At 39.8% G+C, this 23,155-nt stretch overlaps 1 protein-coding gene across 1 annotated transcript in view; it reads right to left on the bottom strand.

The window, feature by feature from the left end:
* The window catches only part of WWC3 (WWC family member 3), a 108,777-nt gene extending 85,934 nt beyond the window's left edge, over window positions 1-22,843 (bottom strand). The window contains exon 1 of the mRNA XM_059816278.1: window positions 22,729-22,843. The gene's annotated coding sequence lies outside the window, so the exon portion shown is untranslated. The remainder of the gene's footprint in view (window positions 1-22,728) is intronic.
* Window positions 22,844-23,155: the final 312 nt, after the last annotated feature.

The raw sequence follows: 23,155 nt of genomic DNA, 5'->3' as shown, positions 1-23,155 counted from the left end.
GGAAATAATTAGATATTAATGAAGGAAATGAACTGCTAAAACACATGTAATGATTGATTGACCAAACAACCATTAAAAGAAAGGTGTGCAAAGAGAGACAACTACTGTGTTTTGAGACATATGCTCAACAATATGCTCACTAAAAACTATTTTTTCATAGTAATTGCAATTAAAATCTCTGCCCAGCTTCTCTTCTTTTTCTCAGATAAGACCAAGTCTATCTTTAATGCAGAAAGCACATACATGAAACAACAGAAAAGCCACAAAGACACCAGAAATGCAGATTAAATGAACTGCAGGAGGAGAAGAAGTGGAGGAAGAAGGAGAAAAACATTTTTATATCCAAGAGGCCTGTCTGGTACTGAGTAACAAGCAGGTTGGACGGATGCATTCAGAAGAGAAGTGGGGGTTTAGGTCCGACATATTAGAAATCTAAGCTCTTCTCAGTGCTAGCAGAAGGGACATAATGTTTCCTTTCCTTGAAAACAGAGAAAATTACGTGCCCACAGGAATGATATGAAGCCTTGTCAGAGTAACTGTTCCCTCTATTTCACAGCCCTTTGTGTTAAATTTGAGACAGGTGGCAAACTTTTCACAACGATACCAGCTATTTCCAATGAATCTACTGATTGAATCTCTGAGTAACTTGAAAGAGAAAAAATCCACAGTTTTCAGAAGTGTTGTAAGCCTGCTTGCTTAGTTGGTTTGATGAGCAATGCTTCAGGAGATCCAGTAAAAGGAGGGCATGAAGCAGACTGAACCACGATTACTATTCCAGACAGCAGATGCCTAACGTGTGCTGAAAACGTTGTGACTAAACTCTGTTTACGAGACCAGGACTTCAAAAACTTACCACCAGCTCCTCAAAGGCTATTAGGAAACCCGAGTGAACTGAAAGGGAAATGATGGTGCACACGAAGGCAGGAAAGTGTACAAGCATGACAGGAAATTCCCAGAAAAATGTGGTAATAACTCTTACGCACTTACTCTGCTTCACACATTTTCATGTTGTATCATTTTCTAAAAACCTTTTACTATTACCTGTTAAGCAAGAAGACAGCCTCTCGTAAGACAGCTGTGGAAAAAGAAACAGGAATACTCCCTCTTTCCTCCCCCATCTTGTATGTATGCCACAACTGAACAACTAATTTGAAGAAGACATCTCACCATTTCCTAGACCGCCGCTGCTGCCAGGAAAGCCTGTCTTCTGCCGTCACCCTTCCTCTAGCTTCCTTTTGCAGGTCTTACTTGCCCATAAGTGAACTCAGATGTTTACATACATCGCCACTCTCCATCCTTCCCAGCGTTAAATCCACGGGATTCTTATTCACAGGATTTGGATTTTCTGATTTCATACTGCCACAGCACAAGAACAAGGAATTACTGAAGATGGAAGTTGTCAGAAGAGCAAAGGTCCATCCCTTCCCTACTCATCATCGTAGGTGAAAGTCTGATACTAAATTTTTAACATCCTCGAGAAGTTAGCTTCCTTGACAGTTTTGCCCTCAAATTCTAATTAGAGTGCAATGAAGATACCACTAGTTAAATAAATTGTTATCATATTGCATTAAATCTATTCCCCCCCAATTAACAAAGTATTTTTAATCACTCTTCAGCCACACTGCTTTTCAGCCTATCTTATCATCTTCAATCTCTTTTCAGAACAGCCTTCTGGTGCAAGGAGCCTCACTGCAGGCCCAGTTAAACCCTATTGCTGTGCTACATTTAATGGAAGCCTAAGTTTTACAGATATGACTCGTCTAGACCCCCTCCTTCCCTCTGGCCATATATTGAGCAATGCATCTTACTCACAATGAGTTAATGCTTCTAATTCCTGCAAAAGTTAGTTTTATGGAGATGATTAATTTTTCCCTAACTCCTCTCAACAAAGAAGCAGTAATAAATACACTAATTTAAGACACCAGTCAAGTCTCAAGTGCAATGCTGATTTGGGGAAGAACAACGGTCCCACCCACCCCCAAAAAACCCCCAAAACAAACCCCAAACTCTCTAAAAAAAGAGAGCAACATGCAAGGCAGCATATCAACTATCCAAGACATCTCTAGACCACGCTGCTTTCTGAGGTGGCACTACAGCAATGCTAAGGGCGGACACCCATGGACGCAAGCACATTTCTACTGACTGAATAATCTGTACTTCTCAAAATTCCAGCAAATACATAAAAGGGGCACTATTCAGCGTTTACTGCTTCCTAGAAAATGAATGCTGACAGAAGCAAAGGACAGGATGGCATCGTTGTTGCCATAGTATAGATCCAGAATACTTAAAAGGATAACACATAATTTATTGACAACTGGGCCAAAACGATTTCACAATGTAACATTTTATGTGATCCAAGAACAGTATGAAAGTAAACAAATAGGTTTCAAGAGCTCTTGTATATGGACTCTAATTGCTTTTAAAAGGAAAACAAATTACACAAATGCCATTTTCAATAGCAGCTTGTATAACACATGATTCAATTTAACAGGTATTAAAAGATATTCTAAGATACTGTAAGCATGAACAAGTTCTTCTGGCAACTTTTAACATCCATCAAACTTTAATGTTGAGAAGAAAAAAAACAATCATTGTCTTCAAAGATCCAAGATTAATTTTTATTTCTTGCTTCCTTCAAAAGTAGCCATGAAAACGAACTCACCTTGTCCTCAGTAAACAGCTCATCCTCATGTATTTCGTACAATTAAGCCCAGAATGTTCTTCCATTGTTTTGAACCTACACTGCTTTGATCTCCAATTTCCAAAACAAGAGAACTACAAAAGCATTCTCAAACACACCTTCCAGATCAGACATGTGCTTCCCCATACACACACACACACACACATATTAACGGCACAAATTACTCTGTCCCCTTCACATTGCTGTTCATCACAACCTTTTCTAAGCGTAAATTTTGACTGTACAAAATACACAGATACCCCAACAATGACAAAGATACTCCTTTCTTAGTACCGTCTCCATCTTTCTCTCGTGGAAGCACCCAAATGCCTTCTCACAGCACTGGGAGCCACCCCAGCCCTCCAGAGCTGAGGGCAGATGGTTCCTACATGAGGATGGACAGCTCCAGTGGTGCCTCTGCAAACACCATGCCAGCGTCACCACGCTGCCTCATAGCATGCGCTCCTCGAGCTCATTCTAGCACACAGGAGCGGGACACAGCCTCCCATCCTGGGGGCTGGCACAGGAGCAGCACATGCTGACCATGCTTCACGATGCAGTGTCTCGGAGGAGAAAATGTAGGGGTACTTGACACTCATTTAGAAATACAGTCAATAGTCACACGGATCTTATTAATTTCCAAAGTATTCTAATGACCTTATGGCTACTGCTTTCCCCATACAAAACTGCTACAGGCTAAGCTGCCAACCGTTCCATACTGTGGCAGACACCTATTACTCACCTCATCAACCTAATACAAAGAAAACTTTTAACTCAAGCTCCATAGCTAAAAGACACAGCTTAACACATGACAAAGTCCACCTGCAGAAAATTAGAAACATCTACATTTATCGTACTGTGCTTGGCAAGCATAATTGTAATATGAAGATCAATAAACCCAAACAATTTTTAATGCTCCTTAAAAAACATTATACCTACTGCCTTTGATAGCAAGGTAGAAAGGAGAGGGGAAAGGAAGGAGAGAGAGAGACCACATCCTCAAATCAAGCTTGCTCACTACTACATTTCTTCCTGGTGTCATCAGCAAAACATTATTTCAAACATCTAGGCAAAGTAATACAAGATTCAGGAACTGAGATCTTCTGCCTTTGGAAGGCTGTAACTGAAAGTGTTGAAGTATCACTGATTTTAGGAAGTGCTTTACAAAGGAAAAGCATGAATGTCAGCAAACAAAGCCAAGAAGAGGAGAATTGAATCTTTACATTACTCATTTTATTTATATTCATACAATCACATTAATCATTTATAATCAGAATACCACCATAAAGTTAAGAAATACCATAATTAGTACCCACCTGAACACCAAATACAAGGAGTTTAAAAATAACAGTACACAAAAACCCACATGGCAGAGCAGAGAACTGAACCCCAATCTCCCAAATCCCAAACCAGTACCACTGAACCATACCCCCTCTTGCTTTGGAGAGGCATCATATAAATAGGCAAACAACATTTTAGGACTGGTATTTCACAACAACTAGAAGAGGAGGTCAGAAGAGGAATTGCAGTAATAAAGCTGGGAGATAGGACCATAAATCTAAAGCAGGATTTTGGAAGACTGGGAAGAAAAACTTAAAAGCACTTTTCTATTTCTATCAAGTATTTGAAAAGAGTAATTCAGTTGTCTACTTTGAAGATTCAACTTATCTTTCCAGGTAGCTATTGTGATTGGATTATATTAGAAATCTTCCTGAAGTCATGGCTTTATTTCAAAGATCTTTGCTTAAGATAACTTTATTACATACAAAATGCTATACTACTGCAAATCAACAGGTAAGAAAGTTAAAAATACATTTAACTAACACTGGTGATACATCCTATGATAATACATATTTTATGTATGCTTTATAAATAACAACCCTATGAAAAATAACTAGCGCCTACAACTTGCAAAAAAAAGAACGTTAAGTGATCTCTGTAAAGAAAGTAACATTACAGTAAAGGTACTGTAAATTCATATAGTAAATTAATTACTCCACATAAACACTTTTAGAGTTTGTCTACACAGGATGTTTCCAGCAGACCTAAAGCAGCTCTGCCCTGGCACCCACGCGTACAGCTTCCAGCTACTTCAGTGTGGCACGGAGCTCCATCTAATATGACCTAGCCTACACAGGGCTTGTTAGCTCAGGTTCAGTGATGAATTAACCACAGCCACCTGGCTCCCGACCAGCTCAAAGCACGAGCCGACTTTGTAACATAGCATTTAGACACAACTGAGAGCATCTCATAATGAAATTGCTTACTCACCTTATTCACCTCACTTACTTCACCTAGTGGAATAAACTACTCACCCATATTGCTACACAAAAAGCATTCACGTGGAAGATCGAGGGCCCTGTTTATTCACACCCAAGCTTACTGAACTCCAGCTTTTCCAGGTAGAAAAAATCTGTGCTTAATGACGGTCGAAACTAAAGTGAACAACCTTTCCTGACAGCGAAACCAATGGCACCCACCAACCTCGACAGTATTTCACGCAACACATCTCTGATCCTTATGAGCAAAGAACGACTGCTAACAGCTCCAGGAGGTATATTAATAGCAGGTATCTCACCGATAAACCTTCTGCAGGACTCTGGATCTCTACTCAAGATTGCACTGTTTGTTCATGCATACAGGAAACTAAACCTAAAAGCCAGGCAGCATACCACAGGCAATGCAGCCTAACAGCTACACTGGAAACTTAAATTTGTCTAATGCTTTGTTTCATTTGGGGTGGAATAGGGCATCCATTACACACACACACACCCCCCACAGAACAATTATAGTCCAAGCCTGTACCATAAAATCTGGCACACTGATCTCAAAATCTATTTCTATTACCTACTAGGTAAAAACATCACTTGGTTTTCAGGAATTTACTTCTGTTTCAACGAACTGGCTACTAGAAGCTAGCAGACAACAGGGGCATAATAAAAACCAAGAGCTTGTAGCCCCATCTTCAATAAAAATATGGATATGTGATTTTTTTATTAATAGCAATATTAGTTAACAGACCTAAGTCTATCTGGTTTTTATTCCATTGATGAGTTTCAAGTTTTAGGGAAAGCCCCTAGATAACTGAAATACATATGAAAGTTTGCCAAAGTAGGAGGCCTTGGAGAAAGCGAGCAGCCCATGTTTACACCTCAGCTGGTATTAGAAAATCTGCTCATATGCAAGTGGATGCAAATACCCCAAATGCAAGGCAAAAAGCGTCCAGCAGAACTTTCACCTTCCCAGACACCAAAGTCAATCAGCTGTAAGACACAAACCCACAGGAAACCAGACTTCATTAGTTCTGCTACTCACAGAAATACCTGATTTCTATAAATGGTAACGTTTTCCACATAACATCTACTGCGAGCTTCTTTAGCACATCAAGCTTGGTATCCTGCAAGGGACCTCCCTGCCCTACCCCAGACATTCACGTGCAAGCTACCCAAATATTTTCCCTTCCAAATGTTATTTTCTTTAAAAATACATTAAATATTTCCTTTAAAAATCCACAGCTAGCCCTATTTATGTGACTATTTGCTGGGTGGAACAAAGTTAGATGCTAAGCTGGAAATACCGTAACAGCTGAGTATTTTAACTGGCAACACCCTTGTAATGACATGCCTGCGTGTCAGATCAGCTATAGTCTCTGCAACCTTACAAATCTGACATCTCCCGGCTTGAAAAATTAATTTAGCAGGTTTATCACAATTTCACATGCACATTTTCACAGGCATTCTTGCATTAAAAATACCCAAGAGCATTGTGTAAAGTGTATATTCATGAGTTTGACGCTTGCCAGTAATGATGTCAGTAGCCAGCTCAGGAAGGTGAACATGCCATCCCTTCAAAACTGGATAAAACTTTTGTGCCATGACATAACACAATTTATGTTGCAGTAACTTTTCTGTAAAATAAAAACCCAAAGTGGAGGTCATACATTGTTTTTAAACACTGAAATTTTATCACTTCCCAGAGAAAAATCAATAGCTTTATTACCTGCACGGTTCCATACAAACAGGTGTGCACTATTACATAGATTTGCAGTGTTATACAAGGAATTTGTCCTAAACAAAGTGTATAATAAGGATGCTGCAATTCCTTGTGCATCTAACACTGCTGGGCTTGGGAGGTTTTTTTTCCCCCAAATTTGAAAGCAAACACATGGCAATACATAAGACAGCTATGCTACTTTTTCCTTAACGCAGGCACCAGGTGTGTTGAGAAAAGACAGGTTTATTCCCAATTTGAGTATTTCCTGACACTTTGTTGCCACATTTTATAACTTGAACTTTGCTGAGGTTTCTTTTGTTGCACTTCGTACATGTAACAATAGGGGCAGAGGGGAGAACTGAGGTAATGCTGGATTCGGTAATCCAGTAGATATCGAAGTCTTGATTAAAAATATTTCTCCTGATTAAAAGCAACCCACCCATGAGAACCAAAGAGAGAGGAATTTGGAGATGTGCCAGTTCATACAATAACTATGTTTATTTGTCTTAATAAATATTTAAGAAACATGACTTGTGGTATTTGGTATAACTGAGCCCATGGTTAAAAGGCCTCTCTCCACGACATAAGCAAATACAGTCTATCTTCTTTATTTGTCCGACTCCTCTTCAACATTCAAGGCTAATCTAGTTTTAGGTCAGGAAAAAGACTGAGGTCTATCATTTTAAACAAACCATTGTAGTAAAACGTGAACAGGGAATTCCTAACTACACTGTTCAAAGAACAATGATTAGAAAAACAATACTGGCTCACAAAGTATAAGGAGCCTACGAACTATCACAGGACAGTTTGGGTGGAAAATAAAAATCAAACATACACATATAGTTACCTTGCTCATTTTGTCTTTCCCCCTACTGCCCCCCAATCCACACCCCGATCTCCCCACTGGGGCCACGGGTCCTTCGGACCTTGCCGAGGGAGAAACCTTTGGATCTGAAGGGGGAAGAGAGCAGTATACACAGCTCTGTCTGATACCTTGGAAATATCCGGCCTGCAGGAGTTAGCGCAGGCATGCCATTCATTCCACAACATATAAATGCCCTCTTTAGAGCCTCATCTAAGCAGCAGTTTCATTTGGATTTTGAGGCACAGGTCTGCCTTGTTTTTCAATAAGCTGCAAGCTATTTTTACCATGAAAAAAAACCCCAACATTTTAAAGGCGTGCCTGCTAGCATACAGAGAGTATATAAAATGGGTAAAATGTGGACTCGAGGAAAAACTCCTGTATTAGCATTTTATTCATAGCACAGATTTTCCTCTCAAAAAAAAAAAAAAAAACAACAACAAAAAAACTAAAAACCCCAAAACCTAAACCCCCAAAACCCCACCAAAACTCATGTATTTTAAATTCTACCAGGTGTAGTTATCTTAAAACCTTCAGAAATTCTCTAAACAAAGTGCTCTGACAACTATTTGGAATTTATTCTCGTAGAAGTCTGGACATCTGACCATCTTCACTAACAGGGAGAAAAAAACAATATATTCCAAATGTGAGACAGAGATCTCAGTAAAGGGGAACTATTTCCTTGTTAACGTAATGTACTAACATTACGTTGAAAGCCTATTAATCTGTGTAACATCTCAAGAAAACATTTTCTTTGCAGGAGACATATCCTAAAAATATCTGGATACAGGTATTAGTATTAAAATCTTCATCCACTTTGAAAAATAAGCTTCAGGGCACATACATAAAAGGCCAAAGACAGAAAAATGAACTTATGATCTCGAAAGACTTGCATTTTAAAGAACACCATTCATGGACTGGAGGGCGGGGAGAAAACTTTTACAGCCAGGACACTATCCAGTTTTGGGGTATTTCTAATGAAACCAGAGTTGTGGACACAGGGTAATTTATTTTTAAAGACAACAGAAAAGCTTTTTATAAACGTTCCATAGATTCTAAATGTAAAGAAAAGAAACTTACAGTTGTGATTAAAGTAAAAATTAAGCATGAGTTTCTTTATCAACTGACTTCAGAAAGAATAAAACAAATACCTGAAGAACAGTGTGGGCAAACTGTCATCTGTGCAAAACTTCAAAAACCCCAGGTGTTCACATACCGTACATAATTACACAAAGGAGATATTCCAGTAATTTATTACAGTAAGTTTTAGTGATAAAATGATGCAGCTGTATTTTAAAACAAGAACAACAAAACTTTTTAAAAATTCTGAACCCCTTACATGTAAGCCATTAGAAGAAAAAACTTCATCAATATCCTCTTTGAGATACTATTTCCAAAAGAATCGGGTAATCGCCAAAAAGCTTTGTACAAGTCAGAAACCAGCAAAAGAGAGAAAGTCTTTAACTCAAGGATCCAAACTAAGTCCCGGTCAGTAGTAATGAAAGCATATTATCGCCTTAGAGTTGTTTGGCAGATATTATGAAACAGAACATCTCCTAGCAGGCGGATGTCCAGAGAACAAGATCAACTACATCATCCTGTTACCGAACAGAATCCCTGAACAGGCATGGACAGATCTACAAGATTATTCCCAGAAGTAATTTACCTAATACGATATTACAGCATACTCTGGTACAAGAGAGTTCACTCTGTACCTGTAACAAGGTCTACATACAAGCCACTTGATATTTCAGTGGAAGGGAGAAGTTTATAAAAATGGACTATTTTCCACAATCACTGGAGCTTTATCTAGTCTGTCAGATTTCCAGAATACTGTGACAAATTTCATAAACATTTGTTTAAAATAAATAAATGCATATTATCTTCATCCATATGAATCATCTGGTGTTTTACCTTTTGTTAAGTCATAGAAAGACATCCTATGACCTGGCTTAGCATGAAAACAGGTTTACACCTAAGCTCAATGCAATGTTCAAGGATTTTTTAGATGCCCTTCTGGCAAAGCTTAAGACTTTTTTTTCTAAGCACACGACACACTCCTAGAAGAGAAAAGGTTGGGATATCAAAATCTGTGCCAAAATTCCCACAAGCTGTTTCTGAAAATGCATTAAAAATGAAGGTAATTGATAATTCCCTAAGATGCCCTTGAATCCCTAAGAACAGATTCAGTACAAAGAATTAGGAAGTTCTGAGTGCCATTCACAGCCAATGACAGGAAACACTATTGTGCTTTTTTTTAAAAAAACAAAAACAACAACAACAACAAAAAAACAAACAAAAAAACCCACACAAAAAACCCCCACACTGATCATGGCTCAGCAAATCTTCCACATATCATTTCCCACAAACATTTCTCAACTCCAACTTTCCAAATTGTAAAGTCAGAATAATGTTTACCAACAGAAGCTTTGAGGCTATAGCTGTAAGAAATCTTGTAGATGATACATTGCCTGAAATTTCAGGTGATTAAATGACATTGCACAAAGCATCCACATACTCCTTCCCACATATTTGTGTTTGGATACCTGCTCATGGAGTAAAAGGACTTTTTGCTCTGAAAGCCTTCTATCATGTTTAACTGAAGAAATTTCTAACACTTCTCCAAAACTTCATATAAGCACATACAGAAAACAATTAAAAAAGACAACCAGGAATTTGCAAAGCAGCTTATTTTACAATAGGAAAATAATTCCTCGAACTGGAAATACAGTATCTTCATAGTACCATCAATCAATTGGAATCCAAGAGTCAGCCTGATCATAAACATCTTGACATTTTACTCTAGAAGTAGGCTAAAAGGAAGTTTTTTTTAAAAAGCAGAAATAAAAGGGTTTATTTGACAATTTCTTGGAAAAACATTTGTAGCTATACCCTATTAAAAGAAAAAAATCCAAAAATAACCCAAATAAAACAAAAAAAAAAAATCCCAATCTACCAGTTTAACACTGCTTAAGACAAGTATGCAGGTTTCAGCAGTTAATTTTTTCCCTCATCATCTTCCTGAATAGAAGGCATTTAACTACCACACTTCAAGAATGGTAATCATGCTCCACACCGCAGATCAATTTAAAGGGACTTACCCAAAACTAGCCATTCATTAAAATAAAAAAAAAAATGCTTCTTAAATTCAGTGCATTACACGGTGTTATGAGAAATAAAGAAGTAGTTTAGCCAAATCAGTACAGTAGACTCTCAAAGTGCAGAGAACTATTAAATACAAACAGGAAAGGAAGGATCAGGCCAAGCCCTAGAATTTCTCGTTCCATCTGTGTGCATGGTCCCCTTGACTAAGGTAAAAGGCTTAAGAAATCTGTTATTTCTTGGACTCCTATATAAGTATGTTGTAGCTACTTTTGATTAATACAGGTAACTGGAGAGTCACTTCTTTCTGAAGTCCTGGCTATAAACCAGTACATTAAAATACTGGACCATGTGTGCATTAAGCTGCCTTTTCCAAGGGTTGAGAACTGAATGAAATCAAAAAGAAGTTTTCATAACAGTTCTTCCTCTGGATGACATGAGATTTACTCCCAAAGTTCCCCTAGAGCCAACAACAATTTATGGATAACGAGTCCAGATGCAAAATAAAGCTGATCCAAAAATACCTGACCGTTTTTAATTAAAACGCTTTTGCTTTCCTTTGGGGGAAAATAGTTTTTTTAAAACCTCTGTGAAACATGGAGATTTAGTCAAAACTATGTCTTTTGCCATATAAACAAGACAGAAGCATCAAAATCAAACTGTGATTAAGAAGTAGGCTACAATTGATTATCAAAGTACTTCTAAAAGAAAAATTCACTGTCTGAAGAATTATCAAATGAAGAAACTGGAAGCTCACACGTGTAGGTGTATTTAGGGAAGGCCTGTATTTGATTAGCCAGAGGAATCTCGAGACACATGAAAAATTAGACCATCATTTCAAAGAACAGCATTTTTAACCATCTGTTCTGCAAGCTGGTACTAGTAAACATTTTTCTAAACAAAGAATTCTATAACTCAGTTGGCCCAACTGAGTAGCTACATTAAACACAGAAGTGAAATTCAAATGCCTGTGCAGAGCCTTGAGCACATGGTGCCTATTTATCACAAATCTCAATACACCCATAACCACAAGAGCACCACTAGGTTTTTCCTTGAATAAACTATGAGCTGGCAGAATAGCAAAGATAAGACAACTCAAACCAACGCAAAGTAGTGTGCACTTTTTTCTTAATGTCATCACTCAGTACACTGCATACAGTTGGAAATATGCATATGAACATGCAATATGAATATACATGTTCTTTAACTGGATTTTGACAAATTATCTATTACATTTCCAGTCTTTACATGCATTTCCAATTTTTTTTTTATTACATAAAGGAGACATCAGTTACACTTTCTCTAGCTCATAACCTGATGATTATCATTAATTTGAGTTAGTCATCAATTATAGTGTTAGAGGCAATTTAGATACTACTAAAATTGATCTATGATCCAACAGCCATGATGGTCGTACAATCAATTTTTCTTGGGTTTTGTAGTTAACTTATGCTGAAGTTTGGGTTTCAGGGATTTTCACCTACGTGCCGTATCATATCTTTCATACCGTGAATCTTAGTCTTATCCAAAAGATGTAACCTGGGGGAAGTAGAAGACACACAAGTGTTTAAACAGTAATTTCTGAACACATACAATACTTTCTCCACCTACTAATTATCCCTACATTGCCCAAAAAAACCCAAACCCACAACGGTAGTTTACTTTTTATTCTGAAATTCCCTTTTAAGCACACATGGAATTGCTGTTCAAGTCAAGTAACTTTGGACTGTATCCTCCTTTGAGAAGTGTGTCACAATTTGTTTATGCTATAGAATTAGATAATTATGCAGTACTTCAGCTGCCTTCCCAAACATGGATAAGCCACTCTTTCTAAGAATGTGTTGTGTATTAAGGGTTTTTTTTTTTAAAGTCTTTATTTTTAGCTGTTTAAACCGTAATCCAAGATTAAATAAATTTATTTTGAAATATTATGCATTTTCAGCTTTGATACCAAACTTTGCATTTTGCCATGAAGAATCCTAATCACTGTGTGTGTGTGAAAGAGCTTCATCCCAAGTACAATATAAATCAAAATAGTTTCAACAAGATTCTCCATAGATATTTCATCTTGAAAATAACTCTTTCAGAAAGCTATGAAAGATAGCCTTTGATTCTCCGCTGCTGGTTCAAGGGTGTTGATATCACTGTACTTTATTTTTGTCCCATTTCCAATTAAATATACTGAAATAGAAGAAGTCTTTGAAAACAAAAATAAAAAAATAGTCGCTTCAGTTTTTGATATTCACTAACTCAGTTCTTGATGGCTATCAACTCCTTCAGCCAAGAGATCTAACACTACAGCACAGAATTGCCTCCATCCTGGAAACCATGGGAAGACCACCAAGCTCATCACTGGACCCAAGAGCCTTTCGTACTCTAGTGAACACCCACAAAAACACAGATAGAGAAACAAACTGAGAAATACTCCAGCTTATTTGATCATGCAACATGCATCTATAGCAAGCCTCACCAGGAGGCTATCTGTATTGAATGGCTGACTCAAACGATTCAATGGGCCATTAAAAGTGACAGATGATGTCTTGCCATGCTTTTAGCACACCCTAATTATACTAAGTCCAAATTAATTTGCCTATCTGGAACAGAATCAAGAAATGATCAAGACCCTTGTAGCATGGCAAAACAAAGCCTACATCCCTATTCCCTTGCCATCAACGACTGGTTAAGAACTGACAGATTTATCTCCATGAAATAGGCTTGGGATTGGTAGCAAGGCAAAAATACAGCATCAAAGTCCCTGCTCCTCTCCATAAGCAGAAACAAAAATCTTGTTCATCTAATTCAAGTATTACAACCTCCTCCTCTGCAACCTGGCAATTTTAACCTTGACCCATTCAGATCCCTTAAAAAATCCCCCAGTCACACTGTCATAATCTTTTGATGAGTTATAGCTCCAAACACTGGTGACAAAGCCACCTTCCAAGTCCCCCCAGTAGCTGTCCTGTGTTTTTTGTTCTTACCTCGGCATGCCTTTTCATGCTCCACCCTTCCCCAGTTATACCCTACACTTCTACACCAAACCAAGATCCTCCTTGGAGGTGGTCCACTGTCAAGATCCTCCCCACATCTAGCTGATCTTATATTCAGTTCCCTCTCACACACACCTCCAAGGTACTGTGCTGCTGCTATCCTCCCCAGACACCCATCTGGTCCTAGATCCAATTCTCTCGCACACCAACTTTGCTCCCTGACAGAGATGGCAACGCTCACCACTGACTTACCAAATCTTTCATGAGTATTTCCAAGCTGCTGATGATACCCCAAACTCAGTCCCCAAATCAGTTCTGCTGTTTGTAGCCCTCTCACTTCTTAATAGCCACTTCAAAGCTGCTACTCAACTGAAAAACTGACTCTGACACCTATTTAATTGACTTCTGTTGGCTTTTATACATCCATCTTATGTCTGAAAAGTGAATCCTTCTTTTCTAAATGTAACTTGAAACTTGTTTAGAGATGTGTTGTTTTACTGTGAGGGTATTTTAAAAATCAGTAGTCAGGACTGCCATTCACAAAGAAGATTTACTCAAAGAAGGTTTTAAACTGACTCATCACTTTTGCCTAATCCAATTCCTTACTGAATTAAACTTAATTGACATAAGCCACTTAAATACCCATCTGCCCTGAAGGTTAAGTCAGCTTAGGGAACTAAACCGGCTGAAAACTACCCTCCCCAAAAAGAGACAAATTAAATACTACATAGGGATTTTTTGGCTAATTTGTCTTACCGTAAGGTTGGATAAGCACCTGTACCAGTGCAAGAGAGGGGCGAGACCATGTGGCTGGCAGGGAGGACACTGCTGCTTTTGGCAGCAGCCAACCAGTAGCTCAAGGGTGCTGTATTGCGAAACCTTGCTGAACATGCACGCTGCTCTGCCATGGCAGGCAGAGAGGTAGGAAAAGAACGTAGAGCGCGTTTTCTTAGCTAGCTTCTTTCAACCAGAAACAAGTTGAAGATTACTTAAAAGCTGCAATACTGGCTGGCTTTGCTGGTGAATGTGAACTGTCACATCTGCAGCAGATAAGATATTCAGGAAGTTCTATTTTTAACTGTAGACAGAAAAAGTACTAGTTTAACTTTGTTTCACCAAAATATCAACTAAATACTTGTTTGGCCTCACATACAACTTTACAAAGCTCTACCTTCCGGTAAACAACACAAAATTATAAACCAACATGACATTTAACAGGCACCTCTGTGAAGCTTCTTAACAGGGCTTTGCCATAGATAAGTTTCTAATTTTTTTTATTGCCTACAAGTCATTTGTTCTTATGTTTGCACAGTGCTGTCATTATATTTACATTCACTAAAAACACTAAGTTATTATCTCTCAAACTAAACTTATCACTAGAATCCAAGCCTAAATAGGAATTTTTTTCTCCAGATAATAGAACTTAAAACCCAGCCCTAGCCTTGTGACATTTCAAATCTTGCATTCTCACATGTGCAGATTATAGATCCTGAGAAGGAGACAATTCCCCCCCCCCCCCGCCTTTAGAAGATATGTTAATGCAATACCCAATTTTCTTTTAACAACGCTTGGTGCTGTTTTAATGACAATAAATACAACCATTATGCCTATACTGACTCAGATATACATTGATTTATATATACAAGAAATAGGAAAGTACCTTCTCCAACAGTTTTGAGCCCTGACCACATCTGACAGATCACAGTTTCTCAGTTTATAAGATCCAATTCATACATGAAGCACTCACTACCATCTCACAGAACCCTTCAAGAAAAAGCCCTCAGGACATCTGTCATCACATTGCTGTAACACACTGAAGTCACAAGTGCCAATTTAGTCCCTTTTAGTATGCACACAAATACAATAAGGCAGGTGTCTGCATTCACTATTTAATTGCTGAAAATACTTCCATTTAGAGGTAAAAACTACACACGCACACAAAAAACCTTCACCTTTAACAAAACGTTAAGAAGCTTAACAGCATTGTTTTGTTAATGAGGTTACCATGGCTCAATAGCTGTTTTGATGCTTTAGCACACATGCATTAGGTCTTGCAGTTTTATGCTACCTAAAATAGATATACTTTAGAAATCTAGCTTAACCAATAAAAACCAATTAAGTAAACCATAATTAATTACTATTGTACTTCAAGGAAAACCTTTCACCTTTAGGAAGAAAGAGTGGATGCCTCCCACCTCTACTTTCTGAGACACTGAAATATTCCTAAAAACATTTTTAATCCTCAGTGACTGGTGACATAGCACTCTTTTTTAAGAACATTGAATTACAAGAGTAGTTTATCAGAAAACGAGGATGCTTACTTCATACGGACATTGCTTTTTCCCAAGCAACATAAATCTGACAAGAAATTAAAAGCTACTTTTTTAAAACATTTAAATCAGAGAGCTGAGATTAAGAACAAAAAAAAAAGTGATAATTTAGAATTATTTATCATGAATCAACTGATTAATATTCACTTGTTATCATAATCTATCAATCAAATGAAAGATTCAGCTTGAAAAACATACCTAATGCCAACTAACATTAATTCTAGGACGCCTGCACCTACATTTATTTCTAATCATAAACTTTTTCATGGAAGTCACTCATAATATATAAATATCTGCCTGTTCGAAAACCTACTGGCCAGGATGAAAAAAAAAAAAATAAAAAATCAATGTATCTCTCTCCCAAAAGGCAGAGAAGTAGATTTATCATGGCATATATATATATATATACTCATAAAACTTTCATAACAAATGTCAGCTACAGCATGCCTTTAAAAATTTGACTAAGTTATTCTGAACAAGAACTAAAGTACAAATATGTGCAGATTGCCCAGGGAGGCTTAGGGCACCGCAGCCCTTTCTCAACACCACGTGCTACAGCATGTATTCCCAGTCACATGCCAGGAGAACAGTTGCACAGCTGCATAGCTTTCCCATCAACGCTGTGGCTGCATCCAGGCTTGACATTGCACAGAAAACTCAAAACATCTGGATCAAGTACTACTTTATATGCAATGCTTTTAATATAAATTCTATCAAGTCCACTGTATTTACTGCTAACTTGAGGTAATCAAATGATGCAACTGCAGATGCCTGAAGTGATGGGGATAAATTGGATTTCTTCCTTGCTGTGTTAAGAGAAACAACCAGATAGAGAAGCTCTCCACTTTCTCATGGAAGGATGGCTGCTCTGCCAATCCTTATGAGATATATTTAGCTATATATATTATGTATAGATCAAATGATATATCATACAATGGAGCCAGTAAAAATAGATGGTCATAGACAATGGGACTTTAAGCGATAGCTGACTTAAATCAGGCAAAAAAAAAAAAAAAGAATTAGATAATTTCACCTAGAGAGCTAAAGGAGTGGAAAAACTACTCCAACATTTAGTATCTCTTACTATTAAAAACATATCATATTTCTGGTTTTGACTTCTGACTATCAGATATTATTATAAATCTACTAAACAAAGGAGCTCTCAAGTCTCCGGTATCATCTCTTTTTATGAACAGTACTCAAACCATTTCTTAAACACCTCTTCAACTGAATAAATTCAGCTCTTTTCCTCTCATGGGCAAGCATATTTTCCAGATCCATACTCATTCTTTTTTTTTTTCCTTTACAGCCATCACCATCTCTTGCGAGCTTGGCACTAGCAGCCTAGAGAGCCAATTTACAAAATCACAGCCAAACTAGTATTTCTGTAGTTCTGCTCCCCTTTAAACATTTTCAAAGCATCACTTCCAGAAATACATTTCTGTACCCTATAGGTTACATTTTATGTTTTACATTAACAGACTGCATCACAGTCAAATAAAGCATGTGATTTAAATCTGTCCAGTCATTGTAATGTTTTCAGAGGGAATATTAAAATAATGATCAACAATCACTTTGTTTTCTTCCCATTCCACAAATAGTATTAGTTCAAAACAAAACTGTGTGTTAACGCAGTTGATAATCCAATCACAACAAAAAGGAAGCAGACACGAAAAGTCTGAAAACACACATGAACTTGAAGCACACTTTCAAAAATGGCAGCGGTGCTAGTCTCTTGCCTTCATCTTTCTGATGCTTTGGAATAGAAGCATTTGAATTCCAATACTGAATGACACTAATTGTGAGTCTCAGTGCAGGGGTTTAAGCCAGGCCCAGAAAACTGCTGTTTGTGAAAAATCTTCATTTAAATGCTTCTTCTGATTGTCTTTGCGTTCCTGAGCAATGTCAACTGGACAGATACATTCCAATACCCTAGTAGATATTCTCTTGCCTTGACAAAGAGACCACTGCCTTTCTAACTGTTTCACACACTGGTGTGCCAAAAGATCCTCTCCCTCACTAGAGAGAGGCACATCTTCCAATTTCAGCAAAAAACTTTAGAAGCAATTCTCATCCACTTCACTTCTGATAGCCCTCTGATCTGGCCTCACAGTTGCTCCTTTCCGTGTATCAAATAAGGCAAGACAATACATGAAAAAGTAGTTTGTCACTAAAAATGCTCTCTTAATACAAAACAAGAAGTAGTTAAGCAATTTAAGCCTGGAATTTTCTAGCTTTGAATATTTGAGATAAATATTCTCTTGATTTAAGCTTCTTAGTTGCGATCTCCTATTCCTTTATAAAACCAGACTGGGGAAAGGGAAATCACATCGTGCAGCATCACGCCAGCACATGGGTTTGAACATCTCACTTTCCCGCTTGCCGTAACACAGGAAACAATAATAGTAATGGACTGTCTTTGTCCTACCCCACAGAGAGAAGAGGCAAACTGGGTAATACAGACATTTGCTTGTAGCAAATAAATTATGAGAATGAGGAGTCTTGAAATAGTTCAGCAAAAACCAGCCAGCACTTCGGGACTTTTCTGTCCATTACTCACTTGAACATTTCTACTCCACGCCCCTCATAACGTAGATACCTGTCTAGTGACTTTCTCAAGCTGGCTCCTTGTTTCAAGCCCATTACCCTTTCTTCCTTATTTCCAATCTCTACAATCCTGATTTTTCGTTAGTCTCCTTGTCCAGCACATCTTACACTTCCTGATCCCCATCCTCATATTTCACATTTAGTTTTTATATTTCACCTTCCAACTATCTTCCCTTCTTCACATAGACTTTGCATGCTGCCTTGCATGTGTATTTTCTGACTCTGAAGATTCCTCATCCAAACTCAGCGTTCCTTCTTTTTCCCTCGGGGTTCCCTGTACAGCCAAGAAAAGAGCTGACACCCTCACACCCTGAACCCTCACCAGACCGGTTTCTTCTTACCTGTTTTTCCCTGCCCTACTAGTTTTCAGTCCAGTTCCCCTACTTTTTTCTTCCCAGGCTTCAGGTGCCATCCTCCTTCTCCCTACCCCCAACTCCTGATTGCTTTGCTTTCCACAACCTACTGAAATTTTCCCCCCTGTCAATTTCCAAGGCCAACCCTGCTCATTCCCATACTCCTTGTTCCAAACCACCTCCTCTACAAGGCCAGGGTTTTTCTCCTGTGCTCAAACTAAGCAACTTTTAGGTCTCAGAATTAAGATGCTGATGAGGAAGGACACAGGACAGAAAAACTCCCTGATTTCAATTAACATACCAGCAGTCCAGCTTGCAGGAAGTTTCTGCAAATGCAGCTGCTAAATCTAAGTCTTCACCCAGCACATACTGATTTTTCAGTGCCTCCCAAATTGGCCCAAATGGATGATTTCTCCATGCTAAAACACTGCTACACCTTACAAGCTTAAAATCCTCACTCCAAAACAAGACGATTTAAATCTTCAAACAAGACAACCCACATTAGGAAGCTGAAGGCAACGCTCCCTCTCCTCTAGTATTGTTCAAAAAAAACAACACTGTATTTTAGCTGAAGTTTCCACATCCAAAAAAAAAAAAAAAAAATCTAACAAGACTCACCAGCTTGGAAAGCTTTTGCCAAACTCCAACAGTTTTGGCTAAGCTCTAATCACTTGAAAACACAGCCTTGTAACAAACAGCAACAGTAGTAAGATCCTTAGTGCCAGGAGGATCATCAATGTCAACCACAAACATAGTCAGTCTTTTACAAGATCATTTACAATCCCCAGTTATTGACCAGAATCTCAATATAGCAAGTACTGTGCAAACACAAGATAAAAAAGCAGTTCGCCGCCCTGAAGAACTTACAATCTATTAAGATAAAAGACGACTACTACCGTGAGGTGAAAACATGCACTGAATGGCTCCATTCTGAGACCTACAGGATCTGCTAGACAACCATCCGTGATCTATTCATTACGCACAATCCACACAGACCAACACAGTATCTTCCCCAACCTAACCTCTGATTTGATACCAAAGATAAGATGCTTCTCAAATCTGCTTATTTCATCACTCTTCTACTATTCTCCCTCTTTTTTCTTCATTTATTCCACTTTTTCTTACCATAGAAAAGCATAAGACATCCAATTCTGAGTCCTTTATCCCGTCTCACTCTGTATTGTTTTGACTTACCTCCCTTGCCCTCATCACCTTCTCTTTCCCAAACTCCAAAATCCTTTATAGAGCACATTTCTCCTTCCTCAACTTCTCCAGTTAGTATTTCCTTCTCTTCTTGGCTTCAATGGCAAAAATGTGGGGGGAGGCAGGAGATTTTTATTTTGTTTTAATCAGATAACTCCTTCAAATTAAATTCATTAACCAAACTATACAAAAGGGTAAGAAATCTCAGCAGGAATGCTGAAAATAAAAACAAACTACTAAGTGCCAGCTACAGGGAAAGAGGAGCCTGTGGGGATGCTTATGAGACTACTGCCCATAGGAAAGCTTGGAGGCGCTGATTCTCAAAGCCCTGATCAAGTGCAACATGGCCTGAGGTCCCATAGTTTTGTCCAGTTCCTCCTGGATAGAAATTAAACCACTCAAACACAGAAATGGGGAGCTGATCTCTGTCACCCTATACCAAACTCAAAATGCTGAGGTAGATATGATACAAGTAGGTTATTCTGCCCTCCACTTTTTCAACTCCTGTTTGCAAAAATACAGCTTTGGTACCATTTCCCTACTGCTCTGACCTTTCTTTCCCAAACGTTGGCAGAACACAACTAACCTGATCCCTTCCTACTTTGCTGCTGCCCAAGGTAATCTGAATAGCTGCAATGAAAACCAAAAAGACTGGTTACTTTCTGCTCTACAGAAGAACACAGACATCTCACTAAAGTAACAACAGTAGTCTATTCTCAACTAGAGATTAACTCTGCAATCATAAAACTAGCTCCTGCTATTTGAATTATGTAGAAACTACTGGTAAGTGCTCATGAAAACATCATGTCTTTTCTACCTGCCCCAATGTAAATGTCTCAATCTCTGTTCTACAGCCTGTTCTTACCCAATATGAAAAATAAATCTAAGTTTAAACATTGGTGTGAAATACTGAGACAAATTTTCAAGCATCATGTGGCATTTCAATTATTTCTTCAAAACATTAAGTCATAAGTTTAGCAATACTATTTAAGTTGAATGGTGACTGAATTTAAACACTGTAGTAAATGGCTAAATCTTTTTTATTATTGTCTGTATGCAAGATAATCCAGAAGACGAAACCGCATACCCTCTGAAATTTAATGAAAAGGATGACATGCAAGGAAGCCACAGACACATTGCTATGTCACCAGTTACCTTTACAACAGCATATTACAAGTAAACTAACATTAAAATGCATATACATGTTGTAGGAAAATGTGCTATCTAAAGCATACTGACATATTTAATGCCTCAGCAAAAAAACTATGTGCATGCATAAGTATGTCTAAATAATGAGACAAAAGATCTTCATCTGGTAGGTAAATATTCAGGCTATTTAAACAGTTATGTATCATTGTGCAAGATGGCAGGAATCGCTCAAATTACTATAGTCTTTAACCCAGACTGTGCTTAAATGTTTCTGTGGCCTGCTTAACATTCCAGGCATACTTCTGGCAAGGTAGCTCTGGCTGAGGTTCAAACTGTCCTTGTCCAACTTTCACTTACTATAAAAACATTGTTTAATATAGAAAAGTATACACAGAGACATATGTTTCTTATTTCGCAGACACGTAGAATACTGACACTTGTGTTCACTAACTCTGCGTGGAAATTTTTAGGCAAATGCTTTCAAGCGAGGTTGTATTTACCAGGCAGTACCCGCTACAGATAGTCCACGCTTCCACCAGTTTTAAGCTATAAGGCTTAAATATTGCTTATAAGGCAATTCTACTGAAATATGTAAACCCTGTCTGTATTTATTCACCCTAATTACAATGAAAAGGCCTAACCCGATCTTACCACGCACCGCCAGGCCCGAGAGACGTGAAAACGCAATCCCAAAACAACGCAGCAGACGGGTAATTTGTAGCAGACCGCGTATTTGTCAAATTAACTGCAGGAATTTACCGGTTTGCTTACCTCCACGCAGCGTTATCTTTTATGAGGAGGTAATCTACCAAATTACTTCAGCATGCCTCCAGCCTGCTGCTGCCAATTAGTTCAGCCCGGCTAATAAATCAGGATGGCCATGCCATTCGGTTACAGCGGGGCTAGCCCAGCACTTGAGGAGAACAAACCCAGGCGGTGTGCTCCCGCCTGCCCATCTTCTCCCCCTCCCAGAGACAACACTGGGTCCGAGCACCCACCACGGGCAAAAAAAGCCTTAATTCCCGGATTTTTGACCTAATTTAACACTAACCCTGGCGGCAAACTGCTCAGCCGCTAGGGCAGGGGCTGCCCCTCAGCGCCTCGGCCCAGCCGGGCCGGTGTGACAGGGCCCCCCTACCCCGTTCCGCCTTCCCGCCTCGGGGCGAAGTGAGGCGAGGCGGGGCGCCCCGCCGGCAGCGGCACCGGCGGCCCCGCCGCCCACACCCTCCCCGCGGCCACGGCCGGGGGAAGGAAAATGTCGCCGACGGGCCCGGCCCCGCCGCCGAAGGGGAGAGGGCGCGGGGGGGGGGGGGCCGGGGAGGCGGCTCTGAGGCTTCCCCGTCCCCCCCGCTCCGCGCCCTCTCTGCCTCGGCGGCGGGGCCGGCGCCCGGCGGGGTGAACCGGGCTCGGGCCCTCCTTCCCCCGGGGTGTCCCTCGTCCGCCGGCGGCTCCCGCCCTTTACCTGTCCCGGGGGTCGATCCACGAGGTCTGCCGGGTGTTATGGTCGATGTAAAAGACTCGCCCGTCAAAGTCCCTCGCTTCCTCCCAGCCGGCGGGCAGTGGTAGCTCCGAGCTCTCCCGGCCCCGCTGCCCGCCCGCAGGCGGCCCGCCGCCCTGTCCCGCCGCCACTTGCTGCTGCCGCCGCCGCCGCCCGCCACTCAACCACGGCATGGCCGCTCCGCCGCCGGGCCGCCGCCACCGCCCAGCTCCGGTCGAAACCCGCTCCCCGCCCGCCGCCGCCGGGGCAGCTCCCGTCCCGCCCGGGCCGCGGCCGCCCGCCGCCGCCGCCTCCTCCTCCTCCTCCTCCTCTTCCTCCTCCTCCAGCACTAACAGGCGGCCCCGCAGGGAGCGGGACTCGGGCGGCTCCGGCTGCGCCGCGCCGGGCTCAT

Source organism: Gavia stellata, chromosome 1, assembly GCF_030936135.1.
Source record: "Gavia stellata isolate bGavSte3 chromosome 1, bGavSte3.hap2, whole genome shotgun sequence".
NCBI lineage: Eukaryota > Metazoa > Chordata > Aves > Gaviiformes > Gaviidae > Gavia > Gavia stellata.
The sequence above is the reverse complement of the archived record's forward strand: the minus strand, read 5'-3'. Positions and strand labels throughout refer to the sequence as shown.